At 41.1% G+C, this 8,979-nt stretch overlaps 1 long non-coding RNA gene across 1 annotated transcript in view; it reads left to right on the forward strand.

The window, feature by feature from the left end:
* Positions 1-6,064, forward strand: part of LOC133275415 (uncharacterized) — a 78,137-nt gene extending 72,073 nt beyond the window's left edge. Inside the window, exon 2 of the long non-coding RNA XR_009745506.1 lies at positions 5,873-6,064. This is a non-coding gene — a long non-coding RNA (uncharacterized LOC133275415). The remainder of the gene's footprint in view (positions 1-5,872) is intronic.
* The last annotated feature ends 2,915 nt before the right edge of the window (positions 6,065-8,979 follow it).

Consider the following 8,979-nt stretch of genomic DNA (forward strand, 5'->3'; position numbering starts at 1 on the left):
ATTCTCCCTCAGTAATTCAGCTACTACTTCAGTAATTAATGCTATTTTAATTAAAGTTTTATATATACCTCCCTGTATGTACCTGGGGGTAACCTAAAGGTATTCCAAATTTTTTGTCTCCTTTCTTGTTGCAGCTTTCTCCGTGTATGCCCCTGATTATTAGAATAGTAAAATAATGAAACTAGAGCTATACAACTGAAGGGCTCATTTCCATTTCTTGCCCAGGTTAGAGTATGTGCCTAGGACCACTCAGGATCAGGCCATATGTTTATCTCCAAATAAATATCTAAACTGAACTGCAGTTATTATCAAATTCTGTGCATCTGTTTTGTTGTTTAATGTTGATTAGTTTGGGAGTTTTGTGGGGGGTCTTTCTTTTGTGAGTTTTTTGTTTGGGGTCTTCTTTTTTGGGGGGCAGTGTTCTGGTTTTTTGTTCTATATATTTGAAGGGGTTTTTTTGGGGTGGGGGTAGTGTGTTTTTGTTTGGTTTGATTGGTTTCTGGGTTTTGGGTGGTGTTTTCTTTTTTCTTTTTTCTGTTTGGTTGGTTTGTTTTACTTTTAAATCTTTCCTTCATCCTAAATCTCTCTCAGTATCAACTTTGAATCTGAAGTTCAAGGTAGGTTCTTCCTGGCATCTGTTTCATCAACAATGAACTTTCTGTAATCAGAGCTTGGAAGTGAAAGCATAAAACCACAGCAGTTTTAAATACAGTATCTTGGGGGAAAAGAGAAAATAACTGATGGGTGAAGGTCTGAACCAGCTGCTTTTTGGAGTCCAGGGAGCTATAGGATTTGCTGACACTTCTGTACTTTGATGGTTTTGTCATTTAATTCCCTGTTCAAGACCATAAATACTTGTAACTGATAGAGATGTTATTCTCTCTGCTTCTACTCCCTTTGTTCCTAAAGGAAGAGCGACTTAATCCTGTAATGTGTCCTTTGCACTCTGCCTCTCTCTGGCTTGGCAGCTGTGACATGTTTTCTCACCTCTTTCAACTGCCTAGCACTCAAGTCTGTGCTTGGAAAACATGGCACTTTACAGAAGAGCAGCAACTAGAGGCACAGGGTTGGATGATTTCAACACAGGGGAGCTGAGGGGAAGGCTAAGCTGCCTGCCCTTGCCTCTAAAGCACCATGGTATCAGTCCTTCTCTAACAGCTGCTGCTTTGGCTAAAGTTCACCCAAACAGAACTTGTCCAGATATGTTCTTCCTTCATCCCTCTACCAAAATCAGGAACACCTCTGCCTGTCCTGAGATGTAACTTCTGCTGAGTACAGTGGCTAGCTCAGGCCAGTAGGGCAAGCATCTTGCTGGCAGCCTGTGGGGAGCAATGGACTGCCTGCTTTGCACAGGCTTCACAAGATGACCATCAGGCAGGTCTGTCCATAGCAGGTCCCTCTGCCTTGCCAAAGCATACCAGCCAATATCCCAGCACTGCTGGTCCCTCAGCCAGCCTCAGCATCAATCCCAGCCTGATCGATTGCATGCTTCCTCCTAGCAGAGCAACTTCTTGCACAATTTCAGAATTGTCTTCCAAGCCACCCTGTTTATTACTGCAGATGCTTTGTCCCAAACTTTTGACTGATGCTTCATGTTTGGTGTGAACAACAAAATAGCCCAGTAGCCAGCTGTACACTGCTGCTAGCGCAGGGCGTGGAAGATTCCTTCTGTGTTTCAGTGCAGGGACAAAATGATTCCTTTCTGATGTTGCCGGAAATCTTATCTAGAAATATCCCCCATTTTATTATGTGAAATATCACAGTCCCAAGTGTGATTGGTATGACCCATGGTTTAGAAACCAGTTACAGATTTTGAAACCCCCTCGAGATTCTCCCGAGATGAGGCAATTCCTGCACTTCCCATCAGTCTGCCTCTTTGTACAGATTTCAGTCTCACGTAGTTTTTACTTAGTTGTTTCTTCACTTCTTGGGTGAGAGACTATCACTTTTCTAAGTGCTTAAACAGCAGCTCTTTGGCTCTTTTGGTGAGGCTAATGTAACACTGAAGCTGGCAGTTCCTGCAGTGGCAAAGTAGTCTATAAGTTACCAAGAATGAAACAACCTGAGGAGAGTGATACTGTTTTAATACCCTTCTTGTTGACAGCTAATACCCTGGGTACTCTTTTAAATAGTTCCTTTTTTATAAAAGCAACACTTGTTGTCGCCATTCACAGACTTCTGGACATGTCTTGCTCTGAGGGGATTTTTAGTAGCCATACATTATGTAGACATACGCATGCCTGCGCATAGAAATATGTGAATTTATGGTATGACTACTGCTTTCCTTTTTAAGCACTCACAAACGGGACTATGAAAAATTAAAGGCAGCTACAGTGAAGCTGTTGATCCACTAAAGTAGAATTACTCAATCTATGTCTAACCAGCTTGATCCATCCTATCAATACCTAGATGAAAGAACAGTTTCTGCACTTCTAGTAACTAGCCTTGCAAATGCATTCTGAAAATTCTGTCATGCTGAATTACATGGCTCTTATCATTTGCAGATCTTTTTTGAAAGCAGCCCCAGGTTACATGCATATTGGATTACAGCACATCAAAGAGATTAAAATAGGTGTGTTATAAGGGCTTTTTTTTTTTTTTTACTTGCAAAAAATTGCATTAAAAAGACCCTTCAGAGAAAACAAAAAAAAGGGCTCAGAGGAACCAAACTGGAAGCAGCATCTCATAGGAAAATGCAGAATGGCTGGCAGATTCCTGACAATATACACTGGTGCTTTGTTGCTTGCTTTAATGTGTTTTATATCCTCACGAAGAAACATAAAGTTGAGCGTTAACGTGTGAGAATAGAAACCACTTATACATTATCAGCTCATTTTGTAGCCTTGTGAAATTATAAAGAAAATAGCAGTTACTTTCAGATGCTAATTTTCTCAGGTACTGCTTGCTGAGAGACTTGGTGTGAATTTGCAGGTGACTGAATACCTTTCGGAGTGCAACACTTGATGTTATTCAGCAATTTTAGAGTAAGGTGGGGCATCTATTTTTAGGATATCTTTTAAAAAGTTGCATTTCATTCATTCCCATTACCAATAAAAAGCTTGCAAGATAGAATTTCTACACAATTTCATGTTGCTTTTTGTAATAGCATTTCAAAGAGCCACCTGTGCAGTTAAAATGTTACAGAAGAGGAGTCAGTTCAGGAGAGGAGAAAAGAGGGAAAGGGGTGTATGTTTTTGAGAATCCCGTATACCTAAGTGTTTGCATCATACTCTTGTTGACTGAGAGAGAACCCAAGCCCTGAAAAAGGATCTTGCCCTTCACACCAATAATCCAGTTCTTGAAAACTGACAGATTATCTGATGTTGATTCTAGGAGTCTTGGAGGTATAATGTTTGATGGAAAAGTCTAGAATACTGAGTAACTCATCTTTAAAGTTAACAAAAGCATGAAACATTGTTAACCTCTTTTGGGTTATATTTAGTACAGTTATCTGCGATTCAGGGTGTTCTCTAAGACAATCTAAAAGGTACTGGTTTTGGAGACTTTCGGATTTATAATCCGATTTTACTGAGTTGTAGTTAGAATCATAGACTCATAGAACAGTTAGGGCTGGAAATGACCTTAAGATCATCTAGTTCCACCCTCCCTGCCATGGGCACGGACACCTCACACTAAACCGTGTCAACCAAGGCTTCATCCAACCTGACCTTGAACCCTGCCAGGGATGAAGCATTTACAACCTCCCTGGGCAATGCATTAAAGTGCCTCATCACCCTAACAGTAAAGAACTTCTTCCTTATATCCAATCTAAAGTTGATCAGTAGCTATTTTTAAAGCACATGTAACTCCAGATGATCTGAATATTGTTTAGAGCATTGTAAGGAATCAAATGTGTTAGTCTATTTTACTGGTGTCATCAAACTACTAGGATGAAGGAAATAGAATGTAGCTATGATGCTAGAAGGTGGGGGCAGGAAGTTCACTTGGGGGTGACTGCAGATATTCACCACATCTTGACAAAGAAGGAATATTCATTCAGATTTAACACTAAAACTGAAACAGAGTTGAGAAAGCACGTGCACTCTGATGGTTTGATCTTAATAACCTGTCCCTCATTGTGCATGGGGTGGGAAAGGAGACACTGTCCTTGTCCCTCCCAGCAAGAGCCGTGGGGGAAGGAGGAGTTCCCAACCCAGTTTCACTGAGAAGCGCATCTGGGGAAAGTATCCCACATCTGTTTGTGCATCAGCACAGTAACACATTTTTTCGGGAAGGGGGGGGAGGGGGGAAGGAGAATATGGCTTTGGCTCTACTCTGTAATGGTGCTGACTTTACAATAGGGTGTTTTCTGATCCTTCCCACCCCTGCTGTGCTTTCCGTTTACAGTAACGTGCTTTGCAAATCGAGACATAGCTGTGTTTTGTACTGTGCTCCTTCTTCTGTATAGTTCTGAGTATATCCTCAAGATTGCAAGCTCATTCTTGTAATTAAAATGGCATTCAGATTGCATTTGAAGATCAAGCACCTTATTGCACTGGTGGTGATTAATCCTGAAGAATGCCCAGTACCACTGAATCCATTGATTTGGGAGCACTGACTGAAGATGTAACATATTGACCAGTCAGCTTTCCTAAAGTATATATAATCTTAACAGTGGTCTGTGCCTCTCACATCAATGACTGTAGATGATAACCCAGAAAAGGGAAAACATAACATTTGAATGTTTTCCTTCAGCCTGCCATTATCTTAAGAGGCTGCAGAAGGTTACTCTGGACCCATCTCACAGGCACTGTATTCATGACAGCTACCTGAGAAAATTGCCCCTTCCCAGGGAAGTGGCCTGCCTATAGGTACAATTGGTGCTGGACTTTGTGCCTTTCTGCAGCTTTGGGATGGAGTCAGAGCAGTGGGATTTACAGAGGACCAACTCAATTTTCTTTATCAGGCAACATCTGAACACACTATATGAATTACTTTGTAGCTGCAAGCCAGTAGTAAACAAAATAGATTGATATTTTGTTTTACTTTCTTATTTCTCAGTTAATTTATTAGTATTTAGGTGGGGGAGATGCTGGCTACTACTGGCTCTATCACGTTCTGCCTGAGCTTCTAAAAGATTTTATTTTCATTACCTTTAAGTGGTGTCTTGGCAATTTTGTATCTGTAATCTGGACTCTGGCCAGAGTGAGAAATAAAATTTAAATAAATATAAAACGCTTATTAGTCTTGAATAAGAAACTTTCAGCTAAATTCTTAAGAGCTTTTGAGTGTAGACTAAGGTGACAAGGGACTTTAGGGTCATTATCAAATAGTGGACCACACCTGGAGCTTTATTAAGTTTTACCATCCACCAAACTAACATACCTTTCCTCACAGATAAGTGCTTAAGATAAAGTTGTTTCCTTGTTTTGCAGACATTTTTAATTATGAAATTTTACTCCTCTTCTGTCACTTACTTGCAGGCTCGTGACACTTAAACCTTTCAATCCTCTGCTTGGTGCTGCTGACCTCTAGTCCAAATAATCCATCTGCAGATGATGATGGTGTCTTAATTAAAGAATTTTCATTTCATGTGAGGAATAAGGATCAGATGGCTTAATAAAAGTTGAATATCTTTTTTTATGCTAAAAATCATCAAAATAAATGGCAAAGGAAGAGTATATGTCAGCAGTTTAGTATTATCAGTGCAGTACATCAATAACTTTTGAAGATCTTGTGGCTCTTTCATTTCATATTTCATTAGGCTTTATAATTCTAATTGTAAAACTTCTTTGAAATAAATACACTAGTGAATTCAAATATTGGACATTAGCATTGGAGTGTAATATATCGCAAAAATCTTACAGCAGCACAACAGCTAAATTTGTACTCCAGGAAGTAATTTCACCTCTTGTTGTCTGGTTCTACATAGCTACTGGCACCTAGCTGAACACAAGGTGGCTGACTAAAAAAATCTGAATTTTGCTAGCTTGCCTCACACATGTGACTTATCTCCAGTTCTCTCGATGATAGTGCTAGTATTGTGGTGACACAAATAAAGGGAGAAGTACTAAAGATTCCTCTGCAGTGTACAGAAATGGCTTCCCTGCTGCAGTGCCAGTCCTCTGTGGGAAGAGTAGGATCAACACAGCCACTGCTGGTTGCGGGGATGGGCTTCAGCTCCTTCCTACAGCCAGGGACTGGAATTATGAGGAGCTTTTCAGGAAATTCAATCCAGTTGGTAGACAACAAATCCCACCCTGCATTACAAGAATGGCTAATTGAGAAGCAGCTCAAGAGCCAGAGTTTGGCCTTCCTGGCTACAGCATCTCATCTGTGCTGTTCTATCATAGACAGTCATGTAGTCACAGACCTTCTGATTTGGTCACAGCACTGGCTCAATATGTGATCCTAAGGAAGTTACATCACTTATGATTTTCAAAAAGGGGAAAATGCATGACCCTTGGAATTACAGACCAGTCAGTCTCACCTCTGTGCCTGGCAGAATCTTGGAGCAGATTCTCCTGGATGGCATGATAAGGCACATGAAAATCAACAAGGTGCTTGGTGACAGTCAGCATGGCTTCACTAAGGGGAAATCCTGCCTGACCAATTTGGTGGCCTTCTATGATGGGGCTACGGAACTCATGGACAGGGGTAGAGCAGTTGATGTCATCTACCTGGACTTGTGTAAAGCATTTGACACTGTCCCACACGACAACCTTGTCTCTAAATTGGAGCGACATCAATTTGATGGGTGGACCACTCGGTGGATAAAGAACTGGCTGGATGGCCGCACACAAAGAGTTGTGGTCAATGGCTCAATGTCGAGCCGGAGACCAGTAACGAGTGGTGTCCCTCAGAGATCGGTGTTGGGACCAGTCTTGTTCAACATCTTCGTCGCTGACATGGACAGTGGGATTGAGTGCGCCCTCAGCAAGTTTGCCGATGACACCAAGCTGTGTGGTTCAGTTGATATGCTGGAGGGAAGGAATGCCATGCAGAGGGACCTTGACATGCTTGTGAGGTGGGCTGATGCCAGCCTCATGAAGTTTAACCATGCCAAGTGCAAGGTCCTACACCTGGGTCAGAGCAATCCCAGGCACAGCTACAGGTTGGGCAAAGAAGAGATTCAGAGCAGCCCTGTGGAAAAGGACTTGGTGGTGTTGGTTGATGAGAAAATGAACATGAGCCGGCAGTGTGCGCTTGCAGCCCAGAAAGCCAAGTGTATCCTTTGCTGCATCAAAAGGAGCATGACCAGCAGGTCAAAGGAGGTGATCCTGCTCCTCTACTCTACTCTGCTCTTGTGAGACCTCACCTGGAGTATTGTGTGCAGTTCTGTTGTCCTCAACATAAAAAGGACATGGAACTGTTGGAACAAGTCCAGAGAAGGGCCATGAGGATGATCAGGGGACTGGAGCACCTCCCCTATGAAGACAGGCTGAGGAAGTTGGAGCTGTTCAGCCTGGAGAAGAGAAGGCTGTGTGGAGACCTCGTAGCAGCCTTCCAGTATCTGAAAGGGGCCTATAGGGATGCTGGAGAGGGACTTTTCATTAGGGACTGTAGTGATAGGACAAGGGGTAATGGGTTAAAACTTAAACAGGGGAAGTTTAGATTGGATATAAGGAGGAAATTCTTTCCTGTTAGGGTGGTGAGGCACTGGAATGGGTTGCCCAGGGAGGTTGTGAATGCTCCATCCTTGGCAGTGCTCAAGACCAGGTTGGACGAGGCCTTGGGTGATATGGTTTAGCATGAGGTGTCCCTGCCCAGGAACTGGATGATCTTGGGGTCCTTTCCAGCCCTAACTATTCTACGATTCTAACTATTCTATGATTAAGTTCTCCTACTGATCAAATGATAATGATTGCATCTGTGTAAAAGAAGAGCAAGTAATATGTAGGAAATACAATTATTTCAATATAACAACTGATGGCAAATGCTACTCTTCATGTTTATTATAAAACCCAAATTTCATTCAGAGTTTCCAAGCAAAAGTTTTGGAACCCTGACTTCTTAGAATTTAAGTATTCTATCTTTGATCAGGTATTTTTTCTGTAGGACACTCCTCGGGATTATTCCTGGGCGCCTGGGTTCAGCTTATCTTTCTCTTCTGTGGTAGCTGGTGCAGTAGTTTTCCACCCTGAAACCATCATTTTTGTTGTGGATTTTTTTCAACACTTTTTAATTTCAAAATGCAACTAGAATGCTAGCTCTGTTTAGGTTAGCTGATCTTGGGAATGTTGTTGCAATAGCCAGGGGAACTGTTTATATAGTTCCAAAATCTGCAGGGAAAACCAACCACATGTCTATTTTAGTCTTAGCATTAGACTGTGTCTGTCTTCCTACTCTTATAAGAGTTCTGAAAACATTGGGAAGCACTTGCCATAATTGTATTTTTGATATATTGTTGGATTTTTCTTTTTCATATAAATGGATGTGATTTTTTTTTTTCTGTTAAGAGCAGAATAATTAAGAAAAGAAAAGCAGGTGCTGGAGTTGTGCTTAATGCCTAAAGAGTTACATATTTGCCAGCAAAGCGGAGGGTCTTTGGTTCAATACTGATAGTGCCTGACAGTAAAGCTCTGCTCTGATAAACAATTAAGTATGCTGAAATACACATTGCTTACAGCATCTGTGGTTGAGTAGTTTTTTTTTTTAGGGCAGTACATCAAAGGATTAAAGGAAAAGAATGGAGTTTCTATCGTATGTTAATATCTCTTTAGAGATAGGCTTTAATTCCTATTGCATTCAGGAAAACAACAGTGCTCTGATTTTTTTTATCTTCATTCTTATGACATTTGCTTTTGTCTTTATACGAGTTACACATTCTTCTTCATTCATAGTATTAAATTAAAGACGAATTACTGGGTTGCTTTCTGTTTGGTTGGGTTTTTTGTTTGATTTTTTTCTGTGTGAATACTATCTGTAGTAGATTTTAGTAAAACCAGTCGCACAGTGGAAGTGTGAAACTTTGGTTAAGAATTAGTCTTTTGTAGTTCAGGTAGCATGAACTTATTACTGGAATAAGGAGTTCAATCT

Source organism: Pezoporus flaviventris, unplaced genomic scaffold, assembly GCF_033815535.1.
Source record: "Pezoporus flaviventris isolate CSIRO_AGI_PZ_B2104156 unplaced genomic scaffold, CSIRO_AGI_Pfla_v1 ptg000040l, whole genome shotgun sequence".
NCBI lineage: Eukaryota > Metazoa > Chordata > Aves > Psittaciformes > Psittacidae > Pezoporus > Pezoporus flaviventris.